This window comes from Hordeum vulgare, chromosome 1H, assembly GCF_904849725.1.
Source record: "Hordeum vulgare subsp. vulgare chromosome 1H, MorexV3_pseudomolecules_assembly, whole genome shotgun sequence".
In the NCBI taxonomy this organism is placed as follows: Eukaryota; Viridiplantae; Streptophyta; class Magnoliopsida; order Poales; family Poaceae; genus Hordeum; species Hordeum vulgare.
Genome location: NC_058518.1, coordinates 434,006,696 through 434,031,759, shown reverse-complemented (window position 1 = coordinate 434,031,759; position 25,064 = coordinate 434,006,696).

Below are 25,064 nucleotides of genomic sequence, written 5' to 3'. Positions count from 1 at the left end.
CTTAGGCTTTTTGGTATCCTTGAATTTCGATTGGGATGCCTTGGGAATCCCCAAGCTTGAGCTCTTTCCACTTCTTGTCTCTTTGTCCATGAGAACGTCACCCACAACTTGAAAACTTCACAACACAAAACTTAAACAGAAACTTGTGATAACATTAGTACAAGAAAACAAACTACCACTTCTTTTGGTACTGTAACAAACTTGAATTACATCTATATTGATGATGGGCTACTGTATTCTCACTTTTCCATGGCTAGTACCCCCCGATACTAACCATAGTTTCATCAAAACAAGCAACCAACTCAACAAAAACAGAATCTGTCAAAAACAGACCAGGCTGTAGCAATATGTATACTTCGTATACTTCTGGTACCTCAAAAAATCTGACAAATTACGACGGTCTGGGGAAACGCATATCAATCAGCAGCAAAAAGAATCAAGTCAAAAGCTCTTTCTGAATAAAAATGAAAAATCATCTCGTGAGCAAAAAGTTTCTTTCTTTTTCCAGCACGATCAAACAACCATTACCAAGACTAGTCATAAAGGTTTTGATTGGCTCAAACACAAAAAGAAACACAAAAAAGACAATCACAACAGAATTGTGAAAGTGTGGATGCAACAAAACAGAAAGAAAAAGATAAATTCATTGGGTTGCCTCCCAACAAGCGCTATTGTCTAACACCCTTAGCAAGGCATAGGAGCGATAGAATCACGTATCGTCGTCTTTGGTGCTCAAACCATAAGTAGCCCTCATCATGGATTCATAAGGCAATCTCATTTTCTTTCTAGGAAAGTGTTCCATGCCCTTCCTTAAAGGAAATTGAAATCTAATATTCCCTTCCTTCATATCGATGATAGCACCAATAGTCCTTCGGAAAGGTCTACCAAGAATAATAGGGCATGTAGGATTGCAATCAATGTCAAAGCACAATGAAATCCACGGGTACATAGTTCCTATTTGCAATAATAAGAACATCATTGATCCTTCCCATGGTTTCTTGATAGTAGAATCAGCAAGATGCAAATTAAGAGAACACTTTTCAATCTCATTAAAACCTGGAATATCACATAAAGACTTTGGAATCGCAGAAACACTGGCACCCAAATCACACAAAGCATTGCACTCATAGTTTTTTATTTTGATTTTGATGGTAGGTTCCCACTCATCATGAAGCTTTCTAGGGATAGAGACTTCCAATTCAAGTTTCTCTTCAAGAGCTTTTATCATAGCTTCGACGATATGATCGGTAACGGCTTTGTTTTGGCTATAAGCGTGTGGAGAGTTCAACATGGATTGCATCAAAGAAATGTATTCAATCAAGGAGCAACTATCATAATTGAATTCCTTGAAATCCATGGTAGTAATTTCATTACTACTCAAAGTTTTAACGTCTTCTACTCCACTTTTAATGCTTTTAGCATCAAGATAGATGGACTCCGAATCCTTGGGGCACTTTTCAACCAAAGTGGATTCATATCCAGCCCCATAATCATTAGGTTTGACACAAGAAAACAAAGATTCAATGGGAGTCACACCAAGCACTTTAAGATCTCCGTGATTCTCATCACGGGAACACGCCTTTTTAAGCCATTCATGTCTAGCACGAATTTGGGCGGTTCTTTCTTGGCTCTCAATCATGGAAACACGCATAGCTTTCAAAGTTTCATCCATGTTGATTTTGGTAGGAGCACATCTAAATTTCAAAGCATAAACATCACAAGCAATCCTATCAATGCTCTTAGCCAAATCGTTAATTTTGAGTAGTTTTTCCTCTATGGATGCACTGAAAATCTTTTGAGAGTTGATGAACTCTTTGATATTACTCTCTAGATCAGAGGGTAATCTATTATAATTTCCATGAGGATTGTTGTAGGAGTTGCCAAAGTTATTAGAGGAGTTACTAGGAAAAGGCCTAGGAACGTAGTTTCCTCTAAAAGCGTTGTTGTTGCCAAAGTTATTCCTACCAACAAAATTAATGTCCAAGCTAGCGTTGCTACTCTCAATCAAAGAAGACAAAGGAATATCATTAGGATCCAAAGGAGCACTTCTACTAGCAACCAAATTCATTAACTCATCCATCTTAGCACTCGACGAGTTAACTTCTTCTATAGCGTGTACCTTCTTACTAGTAGGTGACCTTTCAGTGTGCCACTGAGAGTAGTTCGTCATGATGTTGTCTTAGAGCTTTGTGGCTTCTCCTAACGTGATTTCCATGAACGTTCCACCCGAGGCGGAGTCCAAGATATTTCTAGAAGCGAAATTCAAGCCAGCGTAAAAGATTTGGATAATCATCCAAAGACTCAAGCCATGAGCGGGACAATTCCTAATCATTAATTTCATTCTCTCCCAAGCTTGTGCAACATGTTCTTGATCAAGTTGCTTGAAATTCATGATATCATTACGGATAGAGATGATCTTAGCCGGCTGAAAATACTTGGATATATAAGCATCTTTGCACTTATCCCAAGAATCGATACTATTTTTGGGCAAAGAAGAAAACCACGTTTTTGTGCGATCTCGCAACGAGAAAGGAAAAAGCTTCAATTTAATCACGTCATTATCCACATCTCTTTTATTTTGCATATCACAAATCTCAATGAAGGTATTGATATCGGATGCGACATCTTCACTAGGAAGGCCAGAGAATTGCTCTTTCATAACTAGATTCAGCAAAGCGGCATTGATTTCGTATGACTCCGCACTAGTGGCGGGAGCAATCGGAGTACTAATAAAATCATTATTAGTAGTATTCGGGAAGTCACAAAGTTTTGTGTTTTCGTTCATGGTGACTTCAGCAAGCAAGCAAGCACACAAGCAAACAAAAAGCAGGCGAGAAAAAGGGCGAACGAAAAGGCGAACGAAAAAGGCAAATTGGTGAAGTGGGGGAGAGGAAAACGAGAGGCAACTAGCAAACAAAGTAAATGCAAGAGATGAGTTTGCGACACCTACTTGGATGAGTTCTTGACTTGATCTTCCTCCCCGGCAACGGCGCCAGAAATTCTTCTGCTGCGGCAACAAAAGTCCTTCCCTGGCGCGTCGAAATTCTTCTTGTTACTTCTCTGGTTTGCGCCGGGTTTTCCCTTGAAGAGGAAAGGGTGATGCAGCACAGGAGCAGTAAGTATTTCCCTCAGTTTGAGAACTAAGGTATCAATCCAGAAGGAGCGCCTCGTCAAGTCCAAAGTACCCGCGGAAACACAAACAAGCTTGCACCCAATGCTTCAAAGGGGTTGTCAATCCCTTCAAGATTGTTTGCAAAGTGAGATCTGAAGGCGGAAAGTGCGACGAAGTAAAAAGTGTAAGGCTTAAAATATGGTGTGGAGTAGACCCTGGGGGCCATACTGTTCACTAGAGGCGTCTCTCATGATAGCAAATATCACGGTGGGTGAACAAATTACTGTCGGGCAATTGATAGAACCGCGCAAAGTCATGACGATGTCCAAGGCAATGATCTAGCATATAGGCATCACGTCCGAGACAAGTACACCGATACTTTCTGCATCTACTACTATTACTCCACACATCGACCGCTATCCAGCATGCATCTAGTGTATTGATTTCATGACGAACAGAGTAACGCTTTAAGCAAGATGACATGATGTGAGGGATAATCTCAAACCAATGATGAAAACCCCATCTTTTTACCCTTGATGGAAACAACACGATACGTGCCTCCCCTTCTGTCACTGGGTGAGGTCACCGCACGGTACGAACCAAAAACCAAGCACTTCTCCCATTGAAAGAATCATAGATCTAGTTGGCCAAACTAAACCCACAACTCGAAGAGAATTACAAGGATATGAAATCATGCATAAGAGAGATAAGAAGAAACTCAAATAAGATTCATAGATAATTTGACCATAAATCCACAATTCATCGGATCTTGACAAACACACCGCAAAAGAAGATTACATCGGATAGATCTCCATGAAGATCATGCAGAACTTTGTATTGAAGATCCAAGAGAGAGAAGAAGCCATCCAGTTACTAGCTAGGGACCCGTAGGTCTATGGTGAACTACTCACGCATCATCGTAGAGGTCATGGTGTTGATGAAGAAGCCCTCCGTGTATGAATCCCCCCTCCCGCACGGCACCAGGATGTGCCCCAGATGGGATCTTGCGGAGACAGAAGCTTGCGGCGGCGGAAAAGTAATTGCGATCGTCTCTTGATTTTTTTGGGAATATTAGGGAATATATAGGCGCAAGATCTAGGTCACGGGACCCCCAGGGGGCCCACACTCCTGGATGGAGCGGCCCTCCTGGCCGCGGGGTGGGGGCTTTTGGGGCCCATGTGTGTCTTCTGGCTTGGCTCCCAAGTTCTCCGATCTTCTTCTGTTCCAGAAAAAATCTTTTCGGGGATTTTATTCCATTTGGACTCCGTTTCAAAATCTCCTCTGAAAGGGGTCAAAAACATGGAAAAAACAGGAACTGGCACTTGGCACTGAGTTAATAAGTTAGTCCCAGAAAATAAATAAAAGGCATGCAAAACATCCAAAGTTTGACAAGATAATGGGATGAAACCATAAAAATTATAGATACGTTGGAGACGTATCAGGCCCCGAGATACCTCTCCGTCACACGGAGTGTCAAATCCCAGTCTTGATCCATGCCAACTGATACGTCTCCGTCGTATCTACTTTTCCAAACTCTTTTGCCCTTGTTTTGAACTCTAATTTGCATGATTTGAATGGAACTAACCCGGACTAACGCTGTTTTCAGCAGAATTGCCATGGTGTTGTTTTTGCGCAGAAATAAAAGTTCTCGGAATGACATGGAAATTTACGGGTATTTTTTGTGGAATATATTAAAAATACTGGCGAAAGAATCAACCAGAGGGGTGGATCTGTGAGCCCACAAGCCCACCAGGCGCGGGCCCCCCTGGCCGCGCCTGGCAGGCTTGTGGTGCCCACAAAGCTCCACCGCCTCCAATCTAAGCTGTGTTTAGTCTGTTTCATCCTGAAAAAATCAAGGAGAAGAGTTCATCATGTTTTACGATACGGAGGCGCCGCCACCTCCTGTTCTTCCTCTGGAGGGCAGACCTGGAGTCCGTTCTGGGCTCCGGAGAGGGGAGATCGTCGCCATCGTCATCACCAACCTTCCTTCATCGCCAATGCCATGATGCTCTTCATCGTTCATGAGTAATCTCATCGTAGGCTTGCTGGACGGTGATGGGTTGGATGAGATTTATCATGTGATCGAGTTAGTTTTGATGGGGACTGATCCCTAGTATCCACTATGTTCTGAGATTGATGTTGCTACTACTTTGCCATGCTTAATGCTTGTCACTAGGGCCCGAGTGCCATGATTTCAGATCTGAACCTATTATGTTGTCGCCAATATATGTGTGTTCTTGATCCTATCTTGCAAGTTGTAGTCACCTACTATGTGTTATGACCCGGCAACCCCGGAGTGACAATAGCCGGAACCACTCCCGGAGATGACCATAGTATGAGGAGTTCATGTATTCACCAAGTGTTAATGCGTTGGTCCAGTTCTTTATTAAAAGTAGAACCTTAATATCCCATAGTCGCTGCCACTGGAGGGATGGACAATAGATGTCATGCAAGTTATTTTCGCTAAGCACGTATGACTACATATACATTACATTGACGAACTGGAGCTAGTTACATATCTCTCCGTGTTATAACTGTTGCATGATGAATAACATCCGGCATAGTCATCCATCACCGATCCAATGACTACGAGTCTTTTCCTACTGGTCCTTGCTATGTTACTTTGCTGCTACTTCTGTCACTGCTGCTACTGTTACTCTGTTGCTACTGCTGTTCTTTGGTGGTACTGGTTACTATTGCTACTGTTGCTATCACACTACCTTGGTACTGATACTTTGCTGCAGATACTAAATCTTTAAGGTGTGGTTGAATTGACAACTCAACTGCTAATACTTGAGAATATTCTTTGGCTTCCCCTTGTGTCGAATCAATAAATTTGGGTTGAATACTCTACCCTCGAAAACTGTTGCGATCCCCTATACTTGTGGGTTATCACCAACCCACCAGACACCTTTGGAGATACATGTAGATCACCTTTATAGTCACCCAGTTACGTTGCGACATTTGATACACACAAGGTATTCCTCCAGTGTCCGGGAGTTGCATGATCTCATGGTCATAGGAACAGATACATTGGCATGCAGAAAACAATAGCAATAAACTGACACGATCATATGCTACGTTCATAGTTTGGGTCTTGTCCATCACATCATTCTCCTAATGATGTGATCTCGTTATCAAGTGACAACACTTGTCTATGGCCAGGAAACCTTGACCATCTTTGATCAACGAGCTAGTCAACTAGAGGCTCACTAGGGACAGTGTGTTGTCTATGTATCCGCACATGTATTTGAGTTTCCGATCAATACAATCCTAGCATGGATAATAAATGATTAATATGAACAAGGAAATGTAATAATAACCAATTTATTATTTCCTCTAGGGCATATTTCCAACACGTTCATGTCGCTCTAGGTTGCCACGGACTCTGTCGTTTGGTCTTTATCCTCTTCGGGCACCTTTGCGGTTTAATCACTTTACTTAATACTGGGTTCTGGTTCCTCGCGTAATAGGTTTACAAATGTTTAGAGAGCTCGCCGATCAAATTAGGAAGCATAATTCCAGAGATTCTTCTTCGTGTTCTAGGCCAGAAAATTCTGACCATATTCTATTTCCGTGTGACTTTGTTCTTCTGCTGTGTAGTTGTACGCGATCTTAGCTTGCTGGATTCCTACTAGTTTTGCTCATCCGTTATCCCTCTCTAGTTGTTTATCTCGTCAATTTAAGCACTTGTTTTGGTTTTGGTTCGCTACTGTTTCCTGGGCTCTTTAGAATACCCGTAACAAATTTAAGATTGAACAAGTATTCCCCTCCAAAGCGGCTGACATTATTTTCACATCTTTTGTTTTTATGCAGTAATGCAAGCCTCTTGTTAAAAGCAGTGACGTGGATGCTAGTAACGAGTTGATCTCTCGTGTCAAACCTACGATGATCTCCTTATGCCTGAGGGTTCAATCAATGATGCAATAGCTCTTTTGGTGCATGTTTTACTATCTTAGGTTGTGTTACGGGTTGTGGCATGCATGCATGTATTTGAACTTCTGAACTCTGTTTCTATGGTGTGGCCTTCGCACCTCTTCTGTACTCACGGTTGATGTGAACTTGTGGATTTATCTATAAAGTTGGGCTATCGACTTTTCTCTAAAAAATCTTGGGTGCACAAGGGGAGATTAAACAATCCTAATATGTTATCATAGCTCGGAACCTCCTACGTATATATCCAAGTGTCGACTGCATATGAATAGAACCTTCTAAATATGTACTGCATGGGAATGATACAACCATCAATCTTCCATTGATCTAACAAAAGAAACATGTCTCCCTTATGAACCTTGACCGATGTGATGGACCTAGGCTTGTGAACCATGCAACAAATATCCTTCCACCAGAAAGAACCACATGAAGAAGTGGCATGAGGGATTTTATCATCATAATAAGAATTCCAAATTAACCGAACTCAAAGAGTATATTACTTTATGAAATTTGCAAGCATGCTTTAACAATAAAGCTTGTGCACTAGATTGAGAATCCCTCCCCCTTCTTTTTGGGTCTACGCACCAAATCCCATGCGGTCAAAGATGGTGTTGGTTCTTGTGTGTTTTCCTCCAAAGACATTATCTTTGAATTTGCTATAGTCGCCTCAAAATACGAGGTAGAATATGTAGACTACATAGGAAGAAAACTGCCATTGAAGATAAAGGAGTATTCAAAAATTGAAGTCTACCTCCATGAGCCAACAATGAGCTACTAGCTTGTATCCTGATTTCCATACAATAAAACAGAGGGAGAATATCCTCAATTTTGGGCCTAGTTGTGGCAACCAGCAAAGCCAAGTAGGTAAATGACATGGACCCCACTTGACATTCAAAATCCGGAGCGAGCCTAGCGGTGTCATCAACATCAATAGTAATTAGTACTAGTCATGGTTTATGATAATTAACATCTAGACCAATAGCCTTAACAAGAACATTCAACATATCATTTAGGGCACAAAGCAACTCTTCAAGAGGAGGTAAAACAATTAAAGTATCATCAGCAATACCGAATTATAGGTTAATTCTGATCATGACACGAAATTGGTAGACTTAAACATGTGTGCTCCTCATATCATTAACGCAGTTTGTGGAAGATTAACAACCATCACAAAAAAGCAGAGAACACATAAGGTCACCTTTCCCAACCCCCTCTTGCACTGGAATTGCTTACCATGAACACAATTGAATAGAACTAGAAATGACACAGAGGATAGAATATTTTGAACCGAGCCTATCCACTTGGAGTGAAAACCTTTATATTTGAGAATATGAAGAATAGCTCCATGCTCAATGGAGTCAAATACCTTATGAAAGTCTAACTTCGTGATGACAATATGTCTTCTAGATTGGTGGCACTAATGCAAGTATTCAAAGGTCTAATGCAATCTTGAAAAATTCTTGTCTTAATAACACCATATTGATTCTTGTGAATACAATCCATGATAATTCCATGAAATCTATTAGCTCTTATCATGGTTGAGAATTTCAAGCCAATTCTAGTAAGATAGAAGGGTCTAAAATCATTAAGACTCTTAGGGGCTTGTTTCTTTGGAACAAGAGTTGTCGTAGATCCATTTAGATTCTTTGGTTTTGCCTTCTCGTCAAAGAAATCAAAAGCAAGCATATAGAATCCTTATAGAAAATAAACGAGAATTTCTTCATGAAAATTTCATTTATGCCATCAGGGCTAAGTGCCTTATCACATGCATAAGCTTGGGAACAAAATCCATTTCCTTCTTTTGAATGGGCTTAATAAGAACCAATTCAAGCAGCTAATAGTATCCAACTCACAATCATTGCCCTTGGCAATGCCCCCTATTATGCTATGTGCACCATATGAGCCATATTGTCATGATGAGAAGTATGTCACCCATTAGGTAGTCTCAGTCTAGGTACATAATTCACCTGAAATGTTCAATAGCCATTGTATGATTTTTTGGTGTTGTCCTCCCCCACTTTAATCCATCTTATAGTACACCTCTTTTCGAATAAATGTATTGAAAACAGAATAGTTTTTCCACATGAACTTTCACAATGTTCCTAGTTAAGCTCATGCGTGTACATGGATCATAGTTCATCCAAATCATCCAAGATAATGACTACCTTGTTATATCTGCCAACTAAGGTCTTTAGCCCTAAAATCACCATCTGCCACCTCTTAAGAGCATATATGAGATTTTTTAACTTATCTGCAATTGCAATACTAGTAGTAATGTGATTCTTTTTAGGTTCCCTAGAGAGAGCCCCCCACAAAGACTACACAATCCAAAATCCCATAGCTCGATGGTGGTCTAGATGGAGCTACCGACCTCCGCATCATGGCGTATATGCTTGTGTCTTGGTGGTTCCACCCATGCGGGTCTGGCTAGTCCCACCTCTCCACGTACTACTAGGCAAGCCCTGATGGTATCCTACAAAAGGGGGTGCTAAGTATGCCATCCCCAAGCATGCATTGGGTTGAGGACCCCCAAACTAGCAACCAGGTGGGCCACGTTTAACAATCCCCACAACATACTCAAGATGAATCTTTCAAAGACTTGGCATGCACTCCAAGGCATCATGTAGTCCTCAACATGTTTACCCCCTGTGTAATCGACCTAGGTGTAACCCCAGGCGCCCCCGATGTCTACATAAGCCGAGCGGTTAGACTGTAGAGGTAGATTCATTCACACATACAATCTTGAGGTAGATCAACCTCTACCATGTACCCCAATAACAATCAATACAATTCAAGTAGGACGTAAGTTTTACCTCTTCGAGAGGGCCCAAACTGGGGTAAACGTTGCATCTCTTCTTCGTCATGTTACCATCTAGCCAACATCACTAGTTCGGGACCCCCTACCCGAGATCTACCAGATTTAGCTTTGTCATTGATAGCCCATGCAGGTTCCTCTATGTGGCCGCAGCGGTTCAATGGCGCAACCATACAATGATCGATTTGCAGTGGGGCAGGTTATGCATCGGAGCACCCTCACTTTGGTTTAATCGAAACATCAGAGCAGATGGAGGCTCTAGCCCCTCGCCGAGATACTAATCTTGATGATTCAAATCGTACGTACATAATTTTCCCCATGACACTAGATGTGACACACGAATCATAGGAAACCTCCACCCACAGGCGAGTTTTGCGTCAACCGTGGGATGGAAATCACACATCATCATATCTATCTTAAAGCTAGGATCCAATGGTGCATTATGGTGGCGAGGATATCCAAGCCCCAGTTCTACTTTAGATCAATCTCAGGAGAACCAGTTCGGGAGGCCAATGTTAGATCGAATTAGAATAAAATTTTCTCCCACCCACCCCCATCTCGAGTATCGCCCCGATAACTTAGGGCCAACTAACATATGGGATCTAGGTGTCGTACAAAAATAAAATGAAATGGTTCAACAATTCTGGACGCGACTTTGTTTATAAAAAATTGGATTGCTTGGATGAGGAGGTAGTAGCAGTGTTCTCCTACAACTGTCACAACGAAGGAATTGCAAGGACCCTTACCCAGAAGTGAAGTAGAACGCTTTCAAAGTTATGAGACATAGAAACATAATGTGGCGCTATGGAGGATGCCTAGTCGACTAGTCAATTGCATCAGAACCCCACTATGGATCCACCAGAATCTAGGAAGAGAGTAGGTGTCTGCACCGTAATAAGCGCAGGAAACGCGCTAGCTCCTACAAGTGTGACGACCAGCCCTATGGAAAAAATAGGTCATGCAATGGACCCGAATCACATTGGATGCGATATTTGATGAACCATGCACAATTCAGTCCATCTCCTTGGACAAACCGCCCACACACATGCTAAAAAATTGTTGTATCATGAGAAGGTAGCAAAAAAAGGAGTGTAACTCCTGGACAACATAGACATAATAAACCGAGGTGTCATTAGTGACCACACCCAAAAGGAGGATCCATATCATATCATACATCCAATATACCATATCGATATTAACTATTACAACATGATCATCTCATACATCCAATATATCACATCACGTCATTGGCCATATCATATCACAAGCATACCCTGCAAAAACAAGTTAGACGTCCTCTAATTTGTTGTTGCATGTTTTACGTGACTGCTACTTCTTGAGCTTGCGTTGGTTTTTCCCTTGAAGAGGAAAGGGTGATGCAGCAAAGTAGAGATAAGTATTTCCCTCAGTTTGAGAACCAAGGTATCAATCCAGTAGGAGTGTCAAGATGAGGCACCAAGGCACCTGCGCAAAAACAAACAAACTTGCACCCAACGCGATAAAGGGGTTGTCAATCCCTTTACGATTACTTACAAGGTGAGATATGATAGTGATAATAGGTAAATATAAATAAATAAATAAAAGTGCCGCAAGGTATTTTTGGTATTTTTGTATGTAGATCTGAATATATAATGTGTAAAATAGACCCGGGGGCATAGTGTTCACTAGAGACTTCTCTCATGATAGCAAGTATTACGGTGGGTGAGCGAATTAATGTCGAGAAATTGATAGACTTACGCAAAGTCATGACAATATCTAAGGCAATGATCATACATATAGGCATCACATCCGAGACAAGTAGACCGATACTTTCTTCATCTACTACTATTACTCCACACATCGATCGCTATCGAGCATGCATCTAATGTATTAAGTTCATAACAAACAGAGTAACACCTTAAGCAAGATGACATGATGTAGAGGGATAAATTCATGCAATATGATATAAACCCCATATTTTTACCCTTGATGGCAACAACATGATGTGTGCCTCGCTACGCCTTCTGTCACTAGGTGAGGACACCGCATGGTATGAACCCAAAACCAAGCACTTCTCCCATTGCAAGAATTATAGATCAACTTGGACAAACGAAACCCATAACTCGAAGAGAATTACAAGGATACGAAATCATGCATATAAGAAATCAGAGGAGACTCAAATAATATTCATAGATAATCTTTCATAAATGCACAATTCATCGGATCTCGACAAACACACCACAAAAGAAAGTTACATCGGATAGATCTCGATGAAGATCATGGAGAACTTTGTATTGAAGATCCAAGAGAGAGAAGAAGCCATCTAGCTACTAGCTATGGACCTGAAGGTCTGTGGTGAACTACTCACGCATCATCGGAGAGGCAATGTTGTTGATGAAGAAGCCCTCTGTGTCTGAATCCCCCTCCGGCAGGGCACCAGAACGGTCCCCAGATGGGATCTCACGGAAACAGAAACTTGCGGCGGCGGAAAAGTATTTTCGTGGCTCTCTCTGTTGGTTTGGGGATTTTAGGGAATTTATAGGCAAAAGAGGTAGGGCAAAGGAGGCATGGGGGGCCCACGAGCCTGCTAGGCGCCCCCCTGGGGCGCGCCTAGGGGGCTCGTGGCCTCCTCCGTGGCCCTCTGCCTTGGTTCTCAAGTCTTCTGGATCCCTTCTGTTATGGAAAAAATCATCCTGAAGGTTTTATTCCATTTGGACTCCGTTTAATATTTTTATCTGAAAAAGGTCAAAAACACGGAAAAAATAAAAACTGGCACTGGGCACTGAGTTAATAGGTTAGTCCCAAAAATGATATAAAATAGCATATAAATGCATATAAAACATCCCAAGTTGATAATATAATAGCATGGAACAATCAAAAATTATAGATACGTTGGAGGCGTATCAAGCATCCCCAAGCTTAACTCCTGCTCATCCTCGAGTAGGGAAGTGATAAAGACCGAATTTTTGATGTGGAATGCTACCTAACATATTTGTTCTTTGTAACTTCTTTATTGTGGCATGAATGTTCAGATCCATAAGATTCAAAACAATAGTTTAATATTGACGTGAAAACAATAATACTTCAAGCATACTAGCAAAGTAATCATGAACTTTTGAAATAACAAGGCCAAAGAAAGTTATCCCTACAAAATCATATAGTGTGGCTATCCTCCATCATCCCCGCATAACGAATTTAAATCATGCACAACCCCGGTATTGGCCAAGTAATTGTTTTCGCACTCTTACTTTCTCAAACCTTTTCAATTCTCACGCAATACATGAGCGTGAGCCATGGATATAGCACTATAGGTGGAATAGAGTGTGGTGGAGGTTGTGAGGCAAAAAGGAGGAGATGGTCACATCGACTCGGCGTATCAACAGGCTATGGAGATGCCCATCAATAGATATCAATGTGAAGGAGTAGGGATTGCCATGCAACGGATGCACTAGAGCTATAAGTGTATGAAAGCTCAAAAAGAAAAACTAGTGGGTGTGCACCCAACTTGCTTGCTCACGAAGACCTAGGGAAATTTTGAGGAAGCCCATCATTGGAATATACAAGCCAAGTTATATAATAAAAATTCTCACTAGTATATGAAAGTGACAAAACAAGAGACTCTCTATCATGAAGAACATGGTGCTATTTTGAAGCACAAGTGTGGAAAAACATAGTAGCATTGTCCCTTCTCTCTTTTTCTCTCATTTTTTTGTTTGGGCTCTTTGGCCTATTTTTTTCATTTCACTTTTTTTTGGTGGGCATCTTTGGCCTCTTTTTTTATTTCCTCACATGGGACAATGCTCTAATAATGATGATCATCACACTTTTATTTACTTACAACTCGATACTTAGAACAATAATGACTCTTGATGAAATGCCTCCGACAATGTACCGGGATGTGCAACGATCTAGCTTAGTGTATGACGTTGAAACATCTCGCTAGCTATCTTACAATCATGCAATGGCAATATGAAAGTGGTGGCACATGTCATGAGACAGAACGGTGGAAGTTGCATGGCAATATATCTCGGAATAACTATGAAAATGCCATAATAGGTAGGTATGGTGGCTGTTTTGAGGAAGGTATAGGGTGGTTTTGTGCACCGGCGAAAGTTGCGCGGCACTAGAGATGCTAGCAATGGTGGAAGGGTGAGAGTGCCTCTATACCATGGACTCACATTAGTCATGAAGAACTCATATACTTACTGCGAAATTTTTATTAGTAATCGAAACAAAGTGCTAAACACATACTCCTAGGGGAAGGGTGATACGTCTCCATCGTATCTACTTTTCCAAACTCTTTTGCCCTTGTTTTGGACTCTAATTTGCATGATTTGAATGGAACTAACCCGGACTGACGCTGTTTTCAGCAGAATTGCCATGGTGTAGTTTTTGTGCAGAAATGAAAGTTCTCGGAACGTCCTGAAAATTTACGGAGAATATTTCTGGAAAATATGAAGAATACATGTGCAAAGATCCACCGGAGGGGGTGAGCCAGTGGGCCACAAGGCCCCTGGCCGCGACCACCCGCCAGGCCGCGGCGTCAGGGCTTGTGGGGCCCACGTGGCTCTGCTGCCCCCAAACTCAGCTCTATTTATTCCCTTTCGTCCCGAAAAAAATCAAGAGAGAAGATTTCATCACATTTGCAACACGGAGGCGACGCCACATCTTGTTCTTCATCTGGAGGGCAGATCTGGAGTCCGTTTTGGGCTCCGGATCAAGGAGATCGTCGCTATCGTCATTATCAACCTTCTTCCCTCTCCAATTCCATGAAGCTCTTCATCGTTCGTGAGTAATCTGTTTGTAGGCTCGCTGGGCGGTGCTGAGTAGGATGAGATCTATCATGTAATCGAGTTAGTTTTGACGGGGATTGCTCCCTAGTATCCACTATGTTCTGAGATTGATGTTGCTACTACTTTGCCATGCTTAATGCTTGTCACTAGGGCCCGAGTGGCATGATTTCAGATCTGAAATTATTATGTTGTCACCAATATATGTGTGTTTTAGATACGATCTTGCAAGTTGTAGTTACCTACTATGTGTTATGATCCGGCAACCCTGGAGTGACAATAACCGGAACCACTCCCGGTGATGACCATAGTTTGACGAGTTCATTTGTTCACAAAGTGCTAATGCATTGGTCCGGTTCTTTATCAAAAGGAGAACCTTAATATCCCATAGTATCCATTTGGACCCTGCTGCCACGGGAGGGATGGACAATAGATGTCATGCAAGTTATTTTCCCTAAGCACGTATGACGACACACGGAATGCATGCCTACATCACATTGACGAATGGGAGCTAGTCACATATCTCTCAGTGTTATAGTTGTTACGTGATGAATGTCATCTAACAAGTCACCGATCCATTGCCTACGAGTTTGTCCCACTGTTGCTATTACTTGTTTTGCTCTGCTGCTGTTACTTGTTTTGCTCTGCTGCTGTTACTTCCTTTGTCCTGCTGTTGCTGCCACTACTGTTGCTACTGCTGTTACTTGCTTTGTCCTGCTGTTGCTGCCACTACTGTTGCTACTGCTGTTACTTGCTAGTGTTGCTACTTTCTACTGCTGTCACTACTGCTGTTCCTTGCTACTGATGTTACTCGTTACACTGCTGCTACCTGCTGCAATACTTTTCTGGCACCATTGATACAACCGTTAGAAATAGTCTGCCTTGTCACCAGATCGTTTCTGGCACCGTTGCTATCATACTACTTTGCTTGCAGACACTAATCTTTCAGGTGTGGTTGAATCTGACACATTCAACTGCTAATACTTGAGAATATTCTTTCACTTCCCGTTGCATGAACATACAAATTTGGGTTGAATACTCTACCCTCGAAAGCTTCCGCGATCCCACGCGCTGGTGGGCTATTGCAAGACAATTTCTAATTGTTGAGCAACTGGAAGCAGCTCTTTTCTGGCTTTGTTGCCGTGGAGGCATCAAGTCAGGAATAGTTGGACGTCAACGACATTTTTCGGGCGCCGTTGCCGGGGAAGGTATAGCTATATTCTCGGAGTCACTTGGGATTTATATTTGCTGATCACTATGAAGAATCGGAAAGATCAAAAAACCAAAGTCTTGCCCTCAACTACGAGGGTGTAAGGAACTGCCATCTAGCTCTGCAATTTATGCACCTTCAGTTATGAGTAAGTTTGCAACATCACCTCCTGCTAGAAATCTTAATATGTCGCCTGTGCTTGATGATGTTTATGATGATACTATGCCTGATACTGCTAGAGCTGCTAGGCCTGATACTGCTAGAGATGCTATGCCTGATACTTCTAGAGATACTATGCCTGATGCTGCTAGAGATGCTATGCATGATACTGCTTTGCCTGATGATGCTAGAGATGCTATTTTTCCTGATGATGCTATGCTTGATGCTGCTAGAGATACTACTTTGCCTGATATGCCACTAGGGGCATTCCTTGATGCTCATATTGCTAGAGTTACTGCCAATGCTCGTGATGCTTCTGAAACTGCCGATACTATTGAGATAGAAACTGCTTTTGCTCCTGCTAGATCTAGCTCTCCTAGATATGAGTTGCCTGATATACCTGAGGGATACGTTATGGAGGGAGAGATAGCTGAGGATTTTCTTGCGTGTAAGGATGCCTATGATGCTGAGAAATTACTTCTCAAGTGGAAGGAAAAATCTCTGAAAGCTAGGATGAAATACGACCCGAAGTTTGCCACTTCACCTATCTTTATCACCGATAAGGATTATGAATTCTTTGTCGACCCTGAGATAATCTCTCTAGTCGAATCTGATCCTTTCCATGGTTATGAGTCTGAGACGGTCGTAGCCCATCTTACCAAACTACAAGATATAGCCACCCTTTTCACTAGTGAGGAGAAGATCCGCTACTACTATATCCTTAAGCTGTTTCCTTTCTCTCTAAAGGATGATGCTAAAGCATGGTTCACTTCTCTTGATCCTGGATGTGTGAGTAGTCCGCAGGATATGGTCTATTACTTCTGTGAGAAATATTTCCCTGCCCATAAGAAGCAAGCTGCCCTGCAGGAAATATACAACTTTGCTCAACTCAAAGAAGAGAGTCTCCCACAAGGTTGGGGGAGGCTCATCCAGCTACAGAATGCTTTGCCCGATCACCCTGTTAAGAAGAATGAGATACTTGATATCTTCTATAACGGACTTACCGATGCTTCTAGAGACCACCTAGATAGTTGTGCCGATTGTGTTTTTAGGGAACGAACTATAGATCAAGCTGAGATCCTACTGAATAACATCTTGATCAATGATAATGCTTGGACTATTCCTGAACTACGTCCTAAGCCAACCCCTAAGGAAAGAGGTATTCTATTCCTCAGTCCCGAAGATATGCAAGAAGCCAAGAAATCTATGCAAGCGAAAGGCATTAGATCTGAAGATGTCAAAAATCTACCACCTATCAAAGAGATCCATGGTCTCGATAACCTGATACAAGTAGTAGAAGTGAATTCTCTGTGTAGATTCAATGAGAGTGATATTCCTTTTGACAAACCTGCTAGCCTATGCTTTGATGAATTTGACAACTTTGTTGCCAAACAACAGAGTTTCAATGATTATGTTAGCACACATTTGGAACAAAGTACTCGTGTCGTTAGTCATTTAAGTGCTTGTGTAGACAGAAATGTCAATGATCTGAAGCTTCTGAGTAAACATGCCTCTATGATTACTACTCAGGTAGAACAAGTACTTAAAGCTGAGAATGACTTGCTCAATGAATTAAATGAAAACTCTGTTAGAGTCATTACTAGAGGAGGCAAAATGACTCAGGAACCTTTGTATCCTGAAGGCCATCCTAAGAGAATTGATCAAGATTCTCAAGGAATTAATGCTGATACACCTAGTCATCCTAAGAAGAAGAAGAAGGATGATAGAAACCTGGATGTTAGTTCACCAAATACCATCACACCTGAAGAACCAAACGATATTTCTGCGTCTGATACAGAAACAAAATCTGGTGATGAACATGAACCTGGTGACAATATGGACATCGATGTTCATAATAATGCTCAACCTAGCAATGATAAGGATGTGGAGATTGAACCTACGGTTAATCCTCATAACCCACAACCTAAGAGATACGATAAGAATGACTTCACTTCTAGGAAGCATGGTAAAGAAAGGGAGCCATGGGTTCAGAGACCCATGCCCTTTCCTCCTAAGTCATCCAAGAAAAAGGATGATGAGGATTTTGAGCGCTTTATTGAAATGATAAGACCCGTCTTTCTGCAGATGCGGTTAATTGATATGCTCAAAATGTCTCCATATGCCAAGTACATGAAAGATATCGTGACCAATAAACGGAAGATACCAGATCTTGAGATCTCCACCATGCTTGCCAATTACACTTTCAAAGGTGGAACTCCTAAGAAACTTGGTGATCCCGGAGTTCCCACTATACCTTGCTCCATTAAAGGAAACTACGTAAGAACTGCCTTATGTGACCTTGGAGCCGGTGTTAGTGTTATGCCTCTCTCCCTTTATCATAGACTTGAACTGGATAAGTTGACACCCACTGAAATCTCTCTGCAAATGGCCGACAAGTCAACTGCTTTCCCTGTCGGCATTTGCGAGGATGTGCGTGTTGTGGTTGCTAACACCACTATCTTAACAGACTTTGTTAACTTGGATATTCCCGAGGACGATGCCATGGCTGTCATCCTCGGAAGACCCTTTTCAAACACTGCAGGGGCTGTTATAGATTGCAACAAAGGCAATGTCACTTTCCATGTCAACGGTAATGAGCATACGGTGCACTTTCCAAAGAAACGATATCAAGTACATTGCATCAATGCTATCGAAAAAACTTCATCGATTCTTATTGGGAGCTTTGAATGCCCTATTCCTCGTGTTAAGATGAAGTATGATTTGCTTGTTGGGGAGATTCACATCCCCATTGAGGTGACTTAGTGGCTATTCGACAATTCTCCTTTTCCTTTTGCAATTTGAAAAAGTTTTGTCATGAGAATTTGATCAACCCCATTGACGGATTTCTTTCGATGACCATGAAATGGATGAATCAAAGAGTCACATACCTCTGTTTTAAGCTTTCATTTTCTGTTTCTTAGAAGAAAAATGATAGATTTAGTTTAGTTTTCCCTGTTTTCTGTTTTAGCGTCCCGGAAAAAAGTACCTCGAAAATAAAAGTTCTCCGATGGTCCCGAAAATCAAATATGTTTTTTTTTGGATTTTTTGAAAAATACTGGGACTGGGAGCTGGGCTGGGGGCCACACCAGTGGGCCACAAGCCCTGACACCGCGGGCTCCCCCCTGGCCACGTCCACCAAGCTTGTGGGGCCCACGGGGACCCCCTCCACTCATTCCAGCTCCCATCCTCTTCTTCTACCTCCAGAAAAATCGTTTTGCAGCTCAAACCCGTGTTCTTGATCATTTGGCTGTGATTTTCGATCTCGTTGCTCAAAGCACCATTCTCCGAACCGTTTTGGGGAAATTACTCCTTGGTAACTGACTCCTCCATTGGTCCAAATAGTTTCTACTCTGGTGCTTTATCCTTCGCGTATTCTGGCTACCTTGGTGACCCTGTTCTTGAGCTTTAAATGTTGATTTTAGCTGGTCCCAAGTAGTTTTAACGCGTGATACAGTCTCTAGGCATTAGTAGGAGTAGTTGCTACAAGGTGTGGTTGGTATTTATTCACTTTTCTCTTGAACTTCAAAAGTTTCAGCAAAAAGAAATTATGTTCAGGAGGAAGTTTCATGGTGGTTCCTCAAGTAAGAAGGGTCCCCGTCTTTCTATTCGGGAGCCCGATCCTTATCAACTAAGGGACGCACCTGTACAACCATGTGAATGGCCTTCCGATGAGTTCATGATCGAAGCAGGCTTCAAGGATGAGTTTGATACACTTGTCCGCAATGCCGGGTGAGAAGAGTTCCTCTCAGATAAATGTGAACAGTATGCTATGATCACTGCCTCTTTCGTGCGTAGATTTAAATTTTTAGTTGGCCGTGACTCATCCATACTGTTTGATCTGTATGATAAATCCTACACCATGGATTTGGAGGATTTCAATAGGATTTGGAAGATACCCGATGGGGGTAGTCCTAATGATCCTGCTAAGTCTTCGGTTAGAGATTTTGTCTCTAGTATAACTGTTGGAGAAACTAGAGACATCACGCAAGCTACCATAGGAAGCATTCATTTCCCTGCCTTGCACTACTTTGCCCTCTTCATAGGTAGATGCATTAACGGCAAGGTTGAACATTGTCACCTATGCGCATCCGACCTTAGTATCCTTAAGAGCGCAGTGACGGGTGACAAAAGCTTCAACATGGGAGCTATTATCACAAGGAGGCTGAATAAGAATGCTATTGATGGGGATTTGTTTGGCGGCATCTATGCCACTCGCATAGCAAATTTTCTTGGAGTACCCATCCACGCAGGAGATCCCCCGCTCTATACAACTTTCCTTGACCGCGTCGCTATGACACGCTACCAGTTCCTTGAAAGGGATGATGAATCCCTCCTATACCGATTGATATTTAACCGACATCGTGTTTTCCATATTACCCTTCCTGCTCCTGCTTTCTTTGACTTTCAAGTAAAACAGAGATATTACATAACCAGAGGAGAGGCAGACAAGTATGAGAGGGAGGCGAAGGCTGCTCGTCTCCGTGAGACAGCTATTCAGGCAGTGGCTGCAGCGCTCTCGTATAACCCCGATTGTGATTTTGGGTTTCGCCAGGACTGTCCTTGGAAGTAGACCAAGCTAGGCCAAAATCCTAAGCTTGGGGGAGTACGTGTTTGCACCAACTTTACATTCTTGCTTATGCTTTCACTTTGTTAGTCGGTGTTTACACTTTGCCATTGTATTATCCATGCTAGTTTATTTTTCGTTTTCTTGTTTTCTTGTTTTGTGTCCTTTTGAGAAAAACTAAAATGATTTTCCTTTCTTCTTTTGCTTGTTGGGAGCTTTCCCGTGTAAATAGTTTTCTTTTTCTTTGCGTCAAGGTAGAAGATATTGGTTACAATGTTTAGTGGCTCTTGTATGCATACCTGTTTTGCTTTCAAAGAGCCATATTACTTTGTCTTCTCCTTTGTGTTGGCCTGCAGATTCATCTTAGTCCAATGCACGAGCATTCTTATTATTGTTCACATCGTTCGATCGTGCAAGTGAAAGGCAATAATGATGATATATGATGAAGTGACTGAGACTGGAAAAGATGGTATGAACTCTATCTATTTTGTTTTTGTAAATATGACTAGCTTGTCATCCCAGATTCAGCTTTGTTGAGAGCGAACCATGTTTGCAATGACAACTTAGAGATCATAGTTTCCGATGCCATGCTTAATTAGCTAGGAGATTATAATGGTTTGTCTTGAATGCCAACATAGATTTTGAGATGACTATGATGTAGTATGATAGGATGATATTCTCCTTCGAATGATTCAAGTGGCTTGACTTGGCGCATGTTCATGCATGTAGTTGAAACAAAATCAACATAGCCTCTATGATGTTCGTGTTCATGGTGATTTATACCCTGCTCATGCTTGCACTCAATGTTAGTCAAACTCATTGCATCTTGATGACTATTGTCGCTCTCTAGTTGGTCGCTTCCCAGTCTTTTGCTAGCCTTCACTTGTACTAAGCGGAATACTGCTTGTGCATCCACTTCAATAAACCCAAAAGTTTTTCCATGAGAGTCCACCATACCTACCTATGTGCGGTATCTACCTGCCGTTCCAAGTAAATTTGCATGTGCCATTCTCTAAACCTTCAAGAAATAATCTGTTTTGCATGCCCGAACCGCTCATGTGGTGACAGGGGGCTATTGGTATCTTCCATGTTAGGCGTGTTATCTTCGACATGTGTTTATTCACTGTCATTCACGAGAAAGGGGCCGGTAATTTGAATGGCCAGTTCCACGCTTAAATCGAAAACATAACTATAAAAAAAGACTCCCCCCGGATTGATGTTAGTATGGACGGTACCCGAGGATTCGGCTAGCCGTGGAGTGTGATTGATTGGTGGTGGGGGAGTTATAACTTTACTTTTATGTCTGGGAACCGCCCTATAGCATGAGTAGCGTGGAAGATATTGAGAACTCTTGGTAATTGCGTTGACAATGAAAGCATGGCATCCAAAATTATTACCTCTGTTTTCAAAGCTTGAGCTCTCGCACCTCTGCAAATCAATGCTTCCCTCTGCGAAGAGCCTGTCTATTTATTTTCCTGTTGAGTCATCCTCTTCTTATATAAGCACCAATTAGAGAGAACCTCTGTCATTTTTATGCTTTGCTTTTGATTGATATTGAGTATGACTATGACTGGATCTTCGTTGCTATGAATTACAATGTTTAGTCAGCCCTTGATCTTTGAAAGTGCTCTGCATTTATGTTTTGCGGTCTCAGAAAGAGCTAGCGAGACACCACCTATTCATATTGCTTCATGCTTGTTTTGATTGAATTATTGGTATCTCAAACGCATTATTATTTGCTCGCTAGCTGATTATGCCATTGATATTAGTTTACCGTGAGACCTTTGTGTCACTTGCTTATGTGGTTAACTTGTGATCTTGCTGAAATTCTGGTTATGAGTTAGACATAGTTGAAACAACAAGATCAAGCAGAGATTGTCAAAGTTTTTCTTTCTCTTTCAGTTTGTCAACTGAATTTCTTGAGGACAAGCAAGGATTTAAGCTTGGGGGAGTTTGATACGTCTCCATCGTATCTACTTTTCCAAACTCTTTTGCCCTTGTTTTGGACTCTAATTTGCATGATTTGAATGGAACTAACCCGGACTGACGTTGTTTTCAGGAGAATTGCCATGGTGTCGTTTTTGTGCAGAAATGAAAGTTCTCGGAACGTCTTGAAACTTTACGGAGAATATTTCTGGAAAATATGAAAAATACCTGCGCAAAGATCCACCGGAGGGGGTGAGCCAGTGGGACACAAGCCCCCTGGCTGCAGCTACCCCCCATACCGCAGCGTCAAGGCTTGTGGGGCCCGCGTGGCTCTGCCGCCCCCAAACTCAGCTCTATTTATTCCCTTTCGTCCCGAAAAAAATCAAGAGAGAAGATTTCATCGCGTTTGCGACACGGAGGCGACGCCACATCCTCTTCTTCCTCTGGAGGGCAGATCTGGAGTCCGTTTCGGGCTAGGGATCAAGGAGATCGTCGCCATCGTCACCATCAACCTTCTACCCTCTCCAATTCCATGAAGCTCTTCATCGTTCGTGAGTAATCTATTCGTAGGCTCGCTGGGCGGTGATGAGTAGGATGAGATCTATCATGTAATCGAGTTAGTTTTGATGGGGATTGATCCCTAGTATCCGCTATGTTCTGAGATTGATGTTGCTACTACTTTACCATGCGTAATGCTTGTCACTAGGGCCCGAGTGCCATGATTTCAGATCTGAAATTATTATGTTGTCACCAATATATGCGTTCACCAAGTGCTAATGTGTTGGTCCGGTTCTTTATTAAAAGAAGAACCTTAATATCCCGTAGTATCCATTTGGACCCCGCTGCCACGGGAGGGATGGACAATAGATGTCATGCAAGTTCTTTTCCCTAAGCACGTATGACGACACACGGAATGCATGCCTACATCACATTGACGAACGGGAGCTAGTCACATATCTCTCCGTGTTATAGCTGTTACATGATGAATGTCATCTAACAAATCACCGATGCATTGCCTACGAGTTTGTCCCACTGCTGCTGTTACTTGTTTTGCTCTGCTGCTGTTACTTGTTTTGCTCTGCTGTTGTTACTTGCTTTGTCCTGCTGCTGCTGCCACTACTTTTGCTACTGCTGTTACTTGCTACTGTTGCTACTTGCTACTGCTGTCACTACTGTTGTTCCTTGCTACTGCTGTTACTTGTTACACTGCTGCTACCTGCTGCAATACTTTTCTCGCGCCATTGATACAACCGTTAGAAATAGTGTGCCTTGTCACGAGATCGTTTCTGGCACCGTTGCTATCATACTACTTTGCTTGCAGACACTAATCTTTCAGGTGTGGTTGAATCTCACACATTCAGCTGCTAATACTTGAGAATATTATTTCACTTCCCATCGCGTGAACCAACAAATTTGGGTTGAATACTTTACCCTCGAAAACTGCCGCGATCCCACGCGCTGGTGGGTGATGTCTACTACGCAACCTTCTCCTTGTAGACGTTGTTGGGCCTCCAAGTGCAGAGGGTTGTAGGACAGTAGCAATTTTCCCTCAAGTGGGTGACCTAAGGTTTATCAATCCGCGGGAGGCTTAGGATGAAGATGGTCTCTCTCAAGCAACCCTGCAACCAAATAACAAAGAGTTTCTTGTGTCCCCAACACACCCAATACAATGGTAAGTTGTATAGGTGCACTAGTTCGGCGAAGAGATGGTGAAACAAGTGCAATATGGATGGTAGATATAGGTTTTTGTGATCTGAAATTACAAAAACAGCAAGGTAACTAGTAACAAAAGTGAGCACGAACGGTATTGCAATGCGTGGAAACAAGGCCTAGGGTTAATACTTTCACTAGTGAAGTTCTCTCAACAATGATAACATAATTGGATCATATAACTAGCCCTCAACATGCAACAAAGAGTCGCTTCGAAGTCACTAATAGCGGGGAACAAACGAAGAGATTATTGTTGGGTACGAAACCACCACAAAGTTATTATTTCTGATCGATCTATCATAGAGTTCGTACTAGAATAACACCTTAAGATACATATCAACCAAGACCCTAATGGCACCTAGATACTCCATTGTCACCTCAAGTATCCGTGCGCATGATTATACGATATGCATCACACAATCTCAGAATCATCTATTCAGCCAACACATAGAACTTCAAAGAGTGCCCCAAAGTTTCTACCAGAGAGTAAAAACGTGTGCCAACCCCTATGCATATTCATGCATATAAAACATCCAAAGTTGAAAAGATAATAGCATGGAACCATAAAAAATTATAGATACGTTGGAGACGTATCAAGCATCCCCAAGCTTAACTCCTGCTCGTCCTCAAGTAGGGAAGTGATAAAGAATGAATTTTTGATGTTGCATGCTACCTAGCATAGTTATCCTTTGTAACTTCTCTCACGTGACATGAATGTTCAGATCCGTTAGATTCAAAACAATAGTTTGCTATTGACGTGGAAACAATAATAATTCAAGCAAACTAGCAAGGTAATCATGAACTTTCAAAATAACAAGGCCAAAAGAAAGTTATCCCTACAAAAGCATATAGTCTGGCTATGCTCT